We start from the raw sequence: 15,597 nt of genomic DNA, 5'->3' as shown, positions 1-15,597 counted from the left end.
CTCCCCCCCCCTTTCCTTCCCTCCCCACCTCCACCCCAAGCTGTTTCCTTCCCCTTTTTCTTTTAAACCGAGTTAATGGTGGTTTTTCTAGCCCAGAAAAAAATATGGGGATGATTGGACAACATAGCCCTCGGATTACCATAGCACACAGAGAAATCCACCCACCTACCCCCATTCTCCCCTCCCCCTCCCCTCTTGGTTCAAGGAACCATTCATAATTTTCAACATTTGTAAAGCACAATGGTGGGTTTGTGGGGGGAGGGGTCAGAGTGTGAGGAGCCTTGTTCCAGAGCAAACAAAATGTTGCCTGAAGATGAAGAAAAGGATACGGAAATGAAAGCCAACACTGTTTTAATATATAGGAATCCAGTAGGTTTTGTTTAAGAATTCACTTTAGTAAAAGGGTTCATTTATGCTGCATAGACTGGGGAGGGAGGAATTGGGTCATAATTGGTATAGTAAACAGTTAAGTACTTTTATTAGTTACATAGTGACAATCACATTCACTATACTTTTGTGAGAATATAGGGGTGGGTTGTTGTTGTTGTTTTTGCTATAACTTACTAACTCCAGTCCTAAAACTATAAAGTAAGCAAAAGTAATTTTAATCTGCAAAAGTATCATTAATGAATGCCTTTGTTAGAGCTGTGCTTTTGTCAGACAAAAGTAGTGATCAAATGTTTTGGTATGTATGCTTTGCAAATGGAAAACAGGATAGTACTTGCAATAGAATGACAAGATGCAGAAATGTAGAGTATTTTAAACCATGTAAAAGTTGTAACTAGCCCCTGTAACTAATTGTTATAGCGAAGCAACTTTTTTCATGAACAGGTATTATTTCATAAATTTATTTAGACAAGATGAATTAGACTTTGTTATAGAACAAAATTCTAATTTAGAACAAAAGTTCTAATTTATGGAAAAATCTTATAATTTAGATCATTGTTCAGAAATCTAACCTTTCTTCGTTCAGTGTTGAAGTGTATAATTTGGTACAATTGTTTCTGAGTCTCTGATACAATATTTGTGAATAAAAAAGGGGGAAGTCTTTGAATATGGGTTTTTCTAGAATTCATTTTACCAATAATTAAGTTGGGAGTTTTGGTCTGCAATTATTCTGCAAAAACTGCATTTATGTTTCTTTGAATATGAAGTACGAACACAGCTTACTATAAATGTATAATTGTTTGCTTGACTTAAACATTCTTCTATTTTACATTCACTAGTTTAAAAATAACTAAATTAAACTGAAATGTAAGAAAGCTTATTCAAAGATGTAAGTTGCATTGTGTTCCACTGAATTGGTTCCACAGAGCTCAACAGAATTTACTACATTGGAACAAACATGTTTTGAATCTGCCACTTTTCTAAAAAAATAAATCAGATTGTTCCATAAATGTTTTCTTTAAAATAATTGAATTCATTTTTGTAAAAGAGAAGCAGACCAAGGACTGGCTAGTTTTATAAAATTAAAATCCTGATAGTATATAAAAAGCATTTCTGATGTCAAGAGAAAATTAAGAGCCCAATCTGCAAGCAAATTATTTCAGCTTGACTTGCAAAAATTAAACTAATGTTTTGTTAACTACAAGTTAATTTGTTTCAATTTATTTGATAACTATACATTTAATGCTGAAAATGCAGTGGTCTAGTTTTATAGTATTTCAAAATACTTCCAAGACTATCATGTATTAGTTAGGTTGATTTGGGGAGCTTCCTGGTAATAAGCTGTGTTCATTTAACTTTACTTGGGAATAAAATAAAAACATCCAAAGATTTCTATTGCATTAACTGGTAAATGTTTTCTATCAGAACAGACTGAAGAGGTTAATATTGTAAGTAGCATGAATAGTTAATAGGTCTTGCTGTAGGTCTTTGGTTTTTATTTTTTAAAAAAAGGATCAGAAACCAAAAATATCTTAAACATTCTTGGATGACCAAACCAATTTGATTAAATATAAATTGATTTTTGTTGTTGCAGTAGCCTAAATGAGGAATTTATCTTTTAATTAAGGCTGCAATGCTATATTCAGTTGGTACTAAGCCCCCTGAATTCCATGGGACTTACTCCTGAGTAGACTTGCATGGGGTCACATGGCAAGCGGCCAATGGGTTTCAAAAAGTTGTTTATCGCTGAGCAGAAGTGTAATATTGGAAGTAGAAATATTGGAAAGGGTTTTGAAAGGCTATCTATGAAAGCCAAGACTAAGCTGTCAGTAGTTCAATTAAAAAATGATAAAAACACTAAATAATGGTACACTTGCTGTAGAAAAGCAAGCCTGTGTGTTTGTCTACTCTGTTTTGAAGTCCTGGGCCTGATCTAATGAACTATGACCTATTTTTTACTATTGGGTTTCCCGGGATTCTCTGCAAGCAATATGGAGAACATTCACCCTGCTTTTAGGAATATAGCTGAGCTGCCTATAACTGTTGTTTTTTGGGGGGTTGGGAGAGAGCGCGCGTGTCGAGAAAGCTCCTGTTTTTCAACGCGCTTGGGGGGGGGGGGAGTGTCTGGATGTCTGAAATGGCTGCACCTCGGGGAGAAGCAGCTAACTCCCAAACCTGTCAGCAGCATTATTCCATTTTTAAGAAAAAGTGCCCTTGATCAGCGTTGCAGTACGTCGGTTTGGGGTGGTTGTTTTTTTGCCACCCCCATCCTGCCCCTCGCTTTGCCTTTGGCATAACGCATTGCTTCCCCTCGCATGCCATGGACACAGATTTAATTGGCTCGGAACATACCCACAGCTGACTCATGCGCGAAACACCCTTTTTAAGACACGTTTCTTGCCCCTGCGCTGTGTGTCATAATCGTATGAACCGCGCAGATCCTCTCCTCCCCACCCACCCGCAGCTGGGGGATGGGGGGAAAAACTCTAAAATATATGTAACCTTTAAAAAGAAAGGTGTGTGAGAGGGGGGGGGGGATCATTCTTCTAGCTGGCCTTAGGTTTTCCAATCCAAGCGCCGTGGAAACTGCGAAGGAAGCGCCCTCCCCGCCCCCCCCACTGCCCCCCCAGCCTCGATCACGCAGGACGAGCTTGCAATTCAGCAACAAGCGCGCGCGCGCTGCATGGGAGTAGCCGTAGTAATCGTAGTAAGCCGCGCGTGAGCTCCGGGATGAGACTCCCCGGCTGTGTGTGTGTGTAGAGAGAAGCAAGGCCGGCTCCCGATTGGACGAGGGCTGCACCTACCAGCGCGCTCGGCCTCGTTTGCGCCGGCGCCCTCGGCTCCCTGATTCGCTCGCCTTTCTCTCCATTCACGGGCTCCTTGGGCCGTCGCGGCCGCGCTTGTCTTTGTGGCGCGAAAAGGAGGCTCGCCGCCTCGCGCCATTGCAGCTCGGGGAACCTCTTTTGTTCGCCAAGGGCGGCTCGGCTTCCCTTCCCCTTCCCCTTCCTCCTCCTCCTTCCCCCTCTGGCTGCGCTGAGGGGGCTCCTTGAAATAAAGAGGAGGAAGCGCAACTCGCCTTCGCAGCCCAGGGGCTTCCTGCGGTTCCCTCCTGCCTCCTTCCCCTCAGCCTTGCAATAATGGCTGCTCCAGGAATCCTCCTTGGGGCTTTGCCATTTCACCTCAACTTGTAACTTCTGGCTTGGCAAGGCTCCCCCCCCCCCACGCGCGTTTCCACAGAGATCCGCTTCTCCCTACACTTTGCAAGTTGGCAGCCTCGCCTTGCAATTTTGGATGGTTCGTTGGGTATTTTAAGTATTCCGAATTGTACATCGCTTTTAGTATTCGAATTGGGTGGGGAGGGAATTGTGTTATAAGCTCGGTTTATGGCTTTCCTTAACTCGTTTGGGAGCCTGGGATATTGCCTAATATGCAACGAGGAAACGCCCACAATGGTTGTCTTTTTTCCCCACTGACAGTTGCCACTTTATCGAATGGAAGCTGCACTGTTTGTTGCTGAAATGTTTAAAGGTGCAGAGTCTTCCATGAAACGTGCCTGTTGGTAACACTTTAAGGAATAACAACAGACCACTTAAAGGCTCAGGAGAGGTGAACGGCTCCTTCTTCCTGTGCACTGCAGTTTTCTGGAGGATCTAAGGAAAGAAGGCAAAACTACTCAGCAGTCTTTTAAAAAATTAGTATTTAAAGAAGAGTCTCATCGTTAGCTGTGGAAGCTTAAAAGTTGCCTCCAGCAGTGTGCTGCTGCTAAATTTCTGCAGCAGCTTGATGATGCAGTACATGCTAGCACCTTTCTTGTCAGCCAGGGCTTCTGTAGATTTAAATAGCTGCATGAGAAGGAAACAATTGAGCAGGTGAAAGATCCCTTGGATGCATGTCTACATCAGGGAAGTCTTCACAGTATTGAAAAAGACCATGCAGAGAACCTGCCAGAAAGAGAGGTGACAAGCTTGGTTCTTAAGTGCTACCAGTTGGGGTCAAAATAAACATAACACATGGTAAATTCAATGGAATAGTTAGCACTTGTTATCTAATATATAGGATGTTTGTTTGCATTCTACTGTTCCATGTATTATTTTAATCTGGAGTTATATAAAGGGAGTAACTAATTTCCTTAGCATAACAAATTCAGAAGCAACCAGATTTTTTTTCACTATAGAAATTAATTACTAACTTGTCTGCTTACATGGTTTATTGTAGCTTAGCATCTGTGTTTTTAACATAACATTGCAAGCAATTTATAGGAATTGGTATAATCTAATACAGTATTTTCAAGTGTGTAAAGAATATTGTATTCTATTAGCTGGAAAGCCACAACATGCAATAATATCCACAATTTGTCCACTGATTTACTGCTGAGTTTTGCAATTAAGTGGCTAAAAATGTTCGAAATAAATATTGTTTGCATGTCTGCATTGGATTCACACATGCTACAAACGAAAAACAAATAGTCCTGAAAGATTAAGCAATGTGACATAAATGTATATGAAATTTGAAGCAAAATGTATGTTAACAGTTTGCAGTATGAAACAAAAATATGTCTTGTACTATATTTTCAGTAGACAAGGTGTCTGTAAAACTTATGTAAAGCCTAGATTCTGAAGAATTAAGATGATCAGCAAATATATGAGAATAGTAATTGTTTTGTATAGCTTTTAATATGTGTAGGATTTAGATGGGTGTTTGTGAATTAAGAATGCCACCCCACTAATATTTTCATAGGTGCTGCAGACACTCCAGATGCCTGGGTTAATCTCACTTAGTTTAAGATTTTGATTATCATTTGAATAAAATAAAAGTTTTGCAAAGGGGGTGGATTATATAAACTGTAGTCCTATTCTTGTTTAACTGGGAGTAAGTCTCATTGATTTCAATGGCTTTAATTCAAAGTATGAAATCCCCCTGTAGTTAATCATTATTATTAAATTATTTTGATATTCCATACATCATTCAGCATCATAAGTAGCTGATGGACAGTCTCACTACCAGTCTTTAAAAAATGGGAGTGAATACCATTGACTGGTTTTATGTGAGTAATTTTAGGACTGCATCTGTGAAATATAATTATGTGCACTGTGTTTAGTGAGGCTTATTCCCAAGTAAGTATGTGTTGGGGATTCAGCCTAAATGTTTGTTTAATAACTTGCTAGGATTTGTTCTAGATTCATAAACTACTTTTAGTGTTTGCATCTCAGTTGCTTCACTTTTCTTAGAATCAACATACCTGCGGCAAATATTTTTACATTTCAGGAATAAGAAGCATAAAATGGATTCCTTCCTTATGTTTCCAAAGCAATACTCAGGTAATACTAGTAATTCTGTTAAAATTTCAAAATAGTTTAACACTATTACATTCCTTTCTAAAACATTTCATAAGAACGACAAAATACCTTGAATGATGAAGTTTAGTAATAATTTATAGTTGCACAATTTGCTAATATTTGTTATGCTGGCATTTTCTCTTGCAGCCCAAAGCTTATTTACTTGGAAGCAAGAACCACTGATTTCTGTGAGATATGCTTGCAAATAAGTATATCTAGGACTGAAGACTTTAAAAGACTAAGATCCACTTAGGCAGCAACACCAAACCCACATACCTGGGAGTAAAACAGCCCTGAATTCAGAAGGACTGACTTCTGAGCATACATGGTTAAGATTGTGCCATTAATCTGGATCCAGAGTAGGGATGCAATCCTATAAACTCTTCAGTAAGTCCCACTGAATTTAGTAGTGCTTACTTCTGAGTAGAAATGCATATGATTGTGCTGTTGAATTAATGTGAACAGTTGGTCATGACTAAGTCCCATTTATTTCAGTGGAGCCAAGGTGGTCAGTTAAAAAAAAGAGGACAAGACTCTAATATATTTTATAGTTGTATAGAAGCTACACCTGATGATGTTCCCTCTTCTTGATAACTATTAAAGGTATAGGAGCCGTTTTGTTTTGTTTTGTTTACCTGACTACCCTATTGGGAATTAGCTACAACTAATTTACAGCAAAATCCTTTGCATACCTACTCAGAAGTATGTTCCATGTGGCCAGTGGAACTTTCTCCTAGGTTGGTGTGTATCAGATTGGATCCTTAGTGTGGATCCAAACCACTATATGATAGTCAGGAATATATTGATATATATGAAGCAAAGAGGTTCTTTTGTGTTATATCTGTTTTTGTAGCCAGACATTTCTACACATTCTCTCATGAAATACTATACTAAATACATTGTCAGATGAATTCAGTCGTCATTATAAGCTGCTGTGTTTATACTTTGCAAAATTACAAAGCAATTTGTGAATTTAAATCTTATTATTTAGTTCTCTACTCAATTTGATCATTTGAACCTGGAAATTAGAACCTGGAAACGTGCTTGAAAATAGTTTAGTATAAGGTATATTATTTTTACCTAGTAAATCTGTGATTTGGTCATCCCCACTAGTTCATTTGCTAGTTCTGAAGCAATTCATATACAAAACATAAAATAAGTAGTATAAAAATAATGGGTAGGAAGATTATTTCAGCTGCAATCCCAACCATGTCTACTTGGAAGTCAGTGCTATTGTATTCAGTGAGGTTTACTTCCAAGTAAGTAAGTAAGTAAGGGATTTGGGGTGGAAACCGTAATGATTATACATTTCTGTTAACCTTGAACCTGGCAATTCAAGAGTTAAGCAGATAGGTATCAGTTTACTTAGGTTATCACATGTTGTAAAATATTACTTGGCTGTAACTCAGGCCCAAGTAATTTGAACTCCCTGAAAAATAATAGTTGGGGAGGTATCTTTCAGTCAGTAAGTTTTTACTCCCTAGAGCTTCAGACTACTCCATTCTTGACAAGCATCTTATAGCACTTCAGTGTGATAGATTTCACAGATGAATGCTCCCTCCAATAGGTCTGTTTCCAAATCAACCAATTTTTGGTTCTAAATTTGTTGTAGATTATTATCTATAGGGCAATGTAATAGGTTCCTTGGCACTGGTATCTATTTCATGAAAACCTTTTTAATTGAAATAAATCCTACTGCTGCATGCCACAGCTTTTAATTTTTTTTAAAAAAAGAATTATTAGTGCAATATCAGTAAGCCTACAGCTGGAAACAGCAGTAGCAACACACAACATTGCAGGAAAATAAGTTTCAGTACTGTAGTTGATTTAGCTAAATTAAATTTCAACTATCCTAGACAAAGCAGTGGTCGCATTCATTTGTTATGAGCTGGACATTGTAGAAGAATACTCTCTCTCACACACATGGGTAGTAACTTCTGAGAATGCAGGTTAACAAAGTTCCCCAATAGAGGTCACTGAGGGCAGAGGGAAACTGAAGTTTTGTTGCATCAGACCTGTGGAAAAGCAGCAACCTATGAGCAAACAAGAGTATCCTACTAGCAGTTAAGGGAAAGTAAATATCCACTTTACCTGCTGCATCTAACTTGTTCTAAAACTCTGGCATATGCATTGGAAAAATAATAATAATAATACACTTTTTGAGAAATCCCTGGGAGGAAGATCTGCTTTCTTTATTTGTACAATTTAAGTTTGTTCCCAAAAAAATCCTGTTTGCATACCACATGGGTGGTATCTAACATTGAGTGCAGGCATTTTTTGCTGCATTCTTCAGTCTTAAAACATGTCACACACTTACACACACTGGCAGTGCAGAATCATTCCTCTCCCATGACGGAAGTCTGAAATGATGATTTTGAAACTGGTGAAAAAAGAACCCTCCCCCTCCAGACTAATCAAAACCAGTAGTTAAAATATCCAAGAGGAAAAGTTACAAAGGCTACAATAAAATTTGTTTATTGCAAGTGCATCAAGACTTCAATTTACAGCCTTAAGAAGAGAAGGACAGGTGAGATAATACAAAGAAACAAAACTATTAATTTCAGATGGCTGAAATGTTAAAACATTTCTGTTTTGGATTGCTCAACCTTTGAGTGGAATTTCTATTGCAGTCTTCAGGTATGAGTACATGTAAGACACGAGGTGTGGGGGGCAAGGGTATACTAGAAAACCTTTACTATTTTATTTTAAATCAAAACAAGCATCAATTATTAGCTAGGGAGGAATCAGTGAGAATATTCTTGAAAAGTGCACATTTAATGTGCTAGGCAAAGTTTTGCTTCTAAATCAAATATAGGTTTCTTCTAAATCAAATATAGGTTTCTCTAATTTTTCTGGGCAATGCTCAGAATGAGAATTTAAATCCGAAGCAGGCAAAGTTTAAAGTGTTTACCAGTATGAAGAACCGAGGAAGTTGCACATGTTGGGTATTTACCTCCCATGTAACTTTAAAGCTCATAAAAAGTTTACAGCTTTAATTATCCATCTATTTTTTCTCCCTCACTTTCCTTTGCCAGAGAGAACTAGTGATGTCAAGTTTTCAAAGCTCATGTGTTTATAGCGATGGAGTGGTGGCAGGGGATAGCAGATTATTGGTACTGGAACAAATAGAATTATCTCTGTAAATAGACAATCTCACATCCAACTTTTATAGTTCTTGGGAGACGTTCTACTTTTCTGAAATTTAACCAAGAGGCTTTCACCAAGTAGAACACAACTGCGGTGTAAATATTAAGCAGTGACTTCGTCATGTAAAATGCAGACTAGCAAGAGTAGAGAAATGTGATTTGTCTTAAACAACCAAGAGTCTTGTGGCACCTTGGGGGCTAACAGATGGTCATGCTATAAGCCAGAGTCCTGTTTGTACATCGGATGCATGAGGTTTTATCCTGCATTAGAGATATATAAACACATGGGGGTTTGGGTTGTGTTGTTTTTTTTGCAACCTGTGTGAAGCTGTTGTTGTCGTTTAGTTGTCTCCAAGGTCTTTACAAAATGACAAACATACATTTGAAAAGTTCAGATAGCAGTACTAACCTCTGAGGATCTTGCAGTTCAAACTGCTTGTATACCAGGAGGGTAAACTGATGTCTTATTTAGCACCAGTTTTTGTTTGTTTGTTTGTTTGAGTTACCAAAACCTCTTCCACAAACTAAATGTTGCATTTTCCTATCAGAAAAAAGGGAGAAAAATGTGTTGCTGAGAGGAAGCAGTGTCAAGCTATGCCTGAAGTAATGTCATGGTGGTAATGGAGAAAGCCCTGTAAAGATTTTTGTTAGCCCCAATAAAGATGGTGTTTTATAGAAGGCGTAAGGAGAACTCAGTGTCCACAAATGCCGGCTGGTCACTCGGATTCTTTCAAAGAGTTGGATTCGGTGGACCTTGATCCGGAAAAGGCAGTCCTCATATTCTTTAAAGCAAGTGCTCAGGGCTATTTAACACAAACTAGTTATGTCATAACTACTGAGAGATGCTGAGTATGCTCTCTAGGTTTGAATATTTAAAACGTTGGTTGTGCATTGTTACATATTTATTTCCATTCTAAACTACTCTGAACTCTAGTAAGATGAAGGACAGTACATAAATATTTCAAATTTTAAAAAATGCTTTAAATATATACATCTGTTTAAAGTAGACCACTCAAAATAGATGGTAACCACCCCTGTTTTATGGTCCCTGGTTAGTTTCCCCGCTGAATAGACCAGCGTAATGCCTTTCCTCAAAAGTTATTACAACATTATCTTCTTTTTCTGTGTCCATTGTTATGTTTCTAGCTGGACAAGAAATGTTCTCTTTCTGTTGCAATGTTTAAAACAGAACACCAGTGAACTAGAACTGAATTATATTTAGTGGCATATATATTCAAGACTGATACTGTGGCGAGCTGAAAATTGTCAAAAGTCCACGACCCTCGCTCATTTCCTCAAGATAACAAAGGGCGATGGCCAACCATTATACTTGATAATATGCTCACTGAAATAAATGGGACTTGTTTAAATTCATATCCTGCTCTTCCAAAATGTAGAGCAGCAAACAAGTGATAAAACAATAAGAACATCTTAAAAACAATTCAGTACAAATCCAGACTGGAAAAGATCTCTGCAAAGAAGCCTTGTTGAAGGAGGTACATCTTCAGGAGGTGTTGAAAAGACAGGAGAGGCTGCCTGTCTAATATTCAAGGGGAGGGAGTTCCCCAGTATTTATTTTAATGGGTGGTCTGAGTATGACAAACGTTGGCTATTGCCCAAAAACGTTTCCATAGTGATCCTGGAGAATTCATAGTCGTAATAATCGGTGGCAACGCTACCTGCAAGTTAATCCTGCAGTAATAACAAGTAAGCAGAGGAGAGAGGCTGATCTTGAGAAGTAGCTCGGTTTACGTCTTAAGTACCTGCCATTGTCAGCTTCTGTAATGGCATAATGGCAAACCTGAATGGAAATAAATATTTACTATAGCAAGGAGTAAATTTAGCCGTTTCCACCAAACAAGCAATCGCATTTCTTCCATAAGGAGAAAAAAAGCAGCACAATGGAATAGAAGCTATTACATTTTAATATCTGATGGACTTGATCACTGCTAGGGCAAGTGCGTGAAATAATGCCACCCTAAATATGCATTGTGGAAATTTTGGTCTACATAGGCTGAATTTCAGACCCCCAGTACAGAGACATATGGACTGTTCTAGTAACTAGATGCAGGTTTACAGGTTTCGTAACTTGACATGATACAAATAAAGTGCTTTTCCTATCTGTTGCAGAAGAACCCTTTGATGTAGGTATAGGTCACTCTTGTTCCCACTTTAGAAATGGGGAGTGGGAGGTTGTATACAGTACCTGGTCTGTGGCCTCACACAATGGACCCATGCAGAATGTTTTTTAATTTGGGTCTAGAGTCAAAGTTGGTTATCTATCCAGCGGACTTAATTTACTCTTAGTATATTTCATGGAACTCAATATCACACTTAACAAGTAACATAATTGGAACCAAGGCGCTGCTCACCTACTTGTGAGAGAGATGCAAGATTGCTAATGTTGTTACAATTAGACAAACGCTATACAGTATTTGCAGGCGGTAATGTCTTATGTGTAAAATCCACAACCCCTTCTGTTCCAGATTTACTTTGGTCAACCCCTGAACAGAGGCTAAATTGAGATCTGCAGTGGATGCTAAGATCCAAGATGCTTAATGACATTTACAAGCCTATAAAACTGGTTAAACTGTTTTAGGGCCAATCCAGGAGATAATCCAAGGATGGTAGCAAAAGTTGGCTTTAGAAGACAGGAGTCCTTTGGGTATCCCCAAACAAAAAAATTGGTAGTGTGTTCATATTCACAATTTTGAAATAAGCAGAAAAAGAGCTGGAAAGTAACTGAATTCAGACCTTTTCACTTCCTAATATATATATATTCCATATCTATATATATCCCACAGTAGATAAAAATAAAAACGGATGTACTGTAATCTTTTTGATGACTTACCTGTTTTATTTGAAATCTTTTAGAAAGAGAGCTTGTGGAGCATAACAGTGCAAGTCCTACAGTGAAGAGGATTTACATGTCAATCCTGAATACTTACCTTGGTGTAAGACTGTATCCCTATATTGTGCTGTTAACCGTGTGAGCTGTGAACCAGAAATGTTCAGGCTGCATACACACCATACATTTAAAGTACACATCCGCACCGTCTAAGAATCCTGGCAACTGTAGAGTGTTAAGGGTGCTGCGGATTGTAGCTCCTGGGGGAGGGGAACTAGAGTTCCCAGGATCCTTTTTTTCACTTGGGGAAGGTGCTTTAGATGTGGGGTGCGTATGCAGCCTCAATTTCAAATCTCATCGCAGCCACGAAAGTCAGTTGGTCGCATCAGGAAATCTCTATTGTCTCAGATTCAGTGCCTTGAAGATAATAATTTTGACCTACTTTTCAGGTTACTGTCAGAACCATTGAGTAAATGTATATGAAGCACTTTAAACACTTGGGAATAGCACCAGGTAAATATATATGGATCGATATGGAAATCATCACCCTGCCAGCAATTGATAGGATGGAAACAGCAAAGCCAAAATATGACACAATTGTTGGAATGGAACGATGCACAGGTTGCCTTTAAAGCGTTAGAAGCACGCGGTGGAGCCTTGGGCTAGACTGAATTTCCAAAAGCAGGAGTAAGATTTTCAGCTGTGATTTAACACTTTGTTTCTGAAGGGTTGTTCTTCTGGCTGAATTGTCAGTTTGAAGGCATTGCTTATGAAGAAAATGACGTTCCTTCCATGAGCTGTGCTGTACATAACTGTTGTTGGAATTGGAAATCAACTGTGAGTGACCCTCCCAAAAAACCTGTGTTTGTAGTTAACTAATTTCAAAACCAGCATATACATATATATATATATATATGCACCATAAAACTAATCCCATGGAACTTCAGCTTGAAGAAACTATTCTTGAGATGAGATGAGAATGTTAACCCTCGTAACCTAAGAGCAACCTTATAATAATGCACCGTGGGGAGGGGAGACCTTCAGAGATATGCAAGCCTGGCTCTCTGGGGATGCAGATATACCATCTGCCCTTCCCCCACCCCTCTCCCAGCTGTCTTAGCCCTCCCATCCCCCACACAGCTGCCAAATGTCCTTCTCCATCAGACCAGGCTCTTCCTGCATCCCTCCCCCAATCAAGCTTCAGCAGCCAGGACTGGGCTTAAGGGAAGGGAGATGGGAGAGAGATAATAAATGGTGATGAAGAGGTCTCACTGCTTCAGAGCTAGAGCTCTGTGCCCATATTTGAAAAAATGGTTAGGTCAGGAGCTTGTGTAAATAATGTGGGACACATTTTTGCATCAGCCGTTTTATAATAACAACAACAACCCAGACAAGTGAAATTATGAGCTCAAGCAGTAGTTGATTTTGTGAGATACTCATCTTTCTGGGGTCTCATCCACACCCTGCAAGAATTCTGGGAACTGTGGTTTACCCTTCAGAGCTACAGTTCCCAGGATTCTTTGTGGGAAGCCACATGCATTAACATTTGCTCTGGATATATGGTGCAGATGAGACCATCTCTGAAGAAAAGACACTGATGGCTCCCCTTCCAGGGCTTTCTCAGGCAACCAGACGTACAGAGTAGCTTACCCCAAGTCTGTCTCCTTTGTGCGCTGCATATTCACCCTTTACAGGCTGGGATGGTCAGTCCTGTTTTTGCACCTGTGCAAAAAGCATCCTGGCAAAGCGCTACGCACGAACATGACCCGCCACAGCTGGTCTGGGTATAACAGGTGCTGCTTTGAGGCCGAGTCCCACAGCCCCACTTGGATCGATGTCTGGCGCATGGACACTAGGCCCATTATTTGGAAAGCCTGCTGCCTATAAAATTTGGCTTAGGATTGTGCAGCAGGGTTACCTGTCGTGTTGTTCTTTCTGGGAGGGGTACAGAAAGATGGGACTGATGCCGAGAAAATGGCAGAAATAGTTCCTAGGGCTGGCCCTACCGTTAGGCATATGGAGATAACCTCAAGCGGGAGTGGGAGGGTGCAGCAGTTAGTGGCTGTTCCCTGGCTGTTCCTCCTGAGTCCCCTTGGAGAACAGAGAACAGATCCAATAGGCAGATCCAAGTGGCTATTGTGAAAACAGGATGCTGAACTTTATGGGCTATTGGCTTAATTCTGCAGGACTCTTATGTTCTTAGAATTGTGCATGCCGCCTGTGCTGTCCTGCTTCCTTTAAATCAGCCAGCTACCCTTGAGAGAGCTAACCTGCAGCAAGTATTGAAGTCCTATTCAATGCCAATCCAGCTTTCTGTATGTGGAATTGGGGAGGGTCAACGTTTTGTCCTTTGCTGTGGCCTGCAAAATGTCTTGCACTGGCCCTGCTAGTTCCACATATCTAAGAGCACTTCGGACTTGCATTTCTTGAACTTTTGGGCACTAGTGGCAAGACTTTAAAATCGAACTACAGGAGTCTTTGAATGGAGACAATGTGCTGTAAATGTATGGCGTGTTCACAGCCTGTGTGAACAGATGGGCTTAAATCTGAATTTTGACATTGTTTCTGCTGCATAGGAGTTGATTGACAATCCCAGGCCTGCCAAATGTAATGGGAGAAGAGTTATGTTAACATCATGGCAGGAACATGGATTAGAGGCATAGGGCTCTTGCATCCATTTGTTGACTTCCCTATACAAACCTCGAGATCACATACCCTGCGGTGTTTTAAAGTCTGCACATGGAGGATGCATGATTTATATTCAGCATTGTTGATTGTTTTGTCACATTCTTAATTTTGTACTTAGTTAGCATCTGAATTTACTGGCTCATTCAGATCTGAAGGGGAGGCTCTTCTGGGGCTCAATGGTTGTAGAGGGACTATTATAAATCATTGGGCCTTTTAATGGGATGTGATATACAGTTAATAAAACCTAAATCATGGATTTGGGATTTGCAATTGCACCACACTGGCTCTCCCTACCATGGGGTTAATTTGGCCCCATCTCTCCTGACCGTCACCTACTGAAAACATTTTTTATTCCAAAGGTTTTACTCACCAGGCTGAGATATGTATATATCCAAGGTATTTTACCCTGGTCTTCAGCTGAAAAGAGACTCAAGAACAGCTTAGAAATGACAATGACAGATCCTGCCCTCAGGCTTGCAATCTAAAAGACATCACAAAACAAGGATTGGGAGAGAGGGAAAAAACTCAGGCACTAGTTCTTATTTACAAAATAATTATAGCAGCCAGCTGGATGCTTTATTTCTCCATTCATAGCCCACCTATCCTGAAATCCAAGACAACCAAAATATGGTTGTTGGGTAGTCTCCCATCCAGGCAATGACCAAACCCAGAGCTGCTGAATTAGGTAAGGCAGAGAGGCCTCATATGCCTTCCTGACCAGGAATGGAAACCATTGAAGAGAGGAGCCAAATAGTCTCTCTGCTGAGCCAGTGGACACCCTCCAGCTGTGTTTCTTCCTCTGTTGAAGCCCAGTGGAACATCTTCTTGATGACTGTTAAGGGATGATCCTGATGGAGCTGGTGTCTCAGCAGAGTGGATGGAGATCCTATCATCTCAGATATCTCTCCTCCAGACAAACAGTATTTTGAGAGGGTTTTTTGTAATAATAACAACAACAACAACAATAATAATAATATTTATACCCCGCCCATCTGGCTGAGTTTCCCCAGCCACTCTGGGCGGCTCCCAATCAAGTGTTAAAAACAGTACAGCGTTAAATATTAAAAACGTCCCTGAACAGGGCTGCCTTCAGATGTCTTTTAAAGATAGGATAGCTGCTTATTTCCTTCACATCTGAAGGGAAAGTGTTCCACAGGGTGGGCGCCACTACCGAGAAGGCCCTCTTTCTGGT

At 39.8% G+C, this 15,597-nt stretch overlaps 1 long non-coding RNA gene across 1 annotated transcript; it reads right to left on the bottom strand.

Annotated features, from left to right (window-relative positions):
• Positions 1-3,603: 3,603 nt before the first annotated feature.
• Positions 3,604-15,341, bottom strand: LOC310661187. Its single transcript, XR_014503824.1, has 2 exons — positions 14,776-15,341; positions 3,604-10,670 (listed from the first exon to the last, which is right to left on the bottom strand). It is a non-coding gene; the product is annotated as an uncharacterized lncRNA (long non-coding RNA).
• Between the last annotated feature and the right edge of the window lie 256 nt (positions 15,342-15,597).

Source organism: Podarcis tiliguerta (genome assembly GCF_965153285.1).
Source record: "Podarcis tiliguerta genome assembly, chromosome: 12".
NCBI lineage: Eukaryota > Metazoa > Chordata > Lepidosauria > Squamata > Lacertidae > Podarcis > Podarcis tiliguerta.
This window is presented reverse-complemented; position numbering and strand designations above follow the sequence as displayed.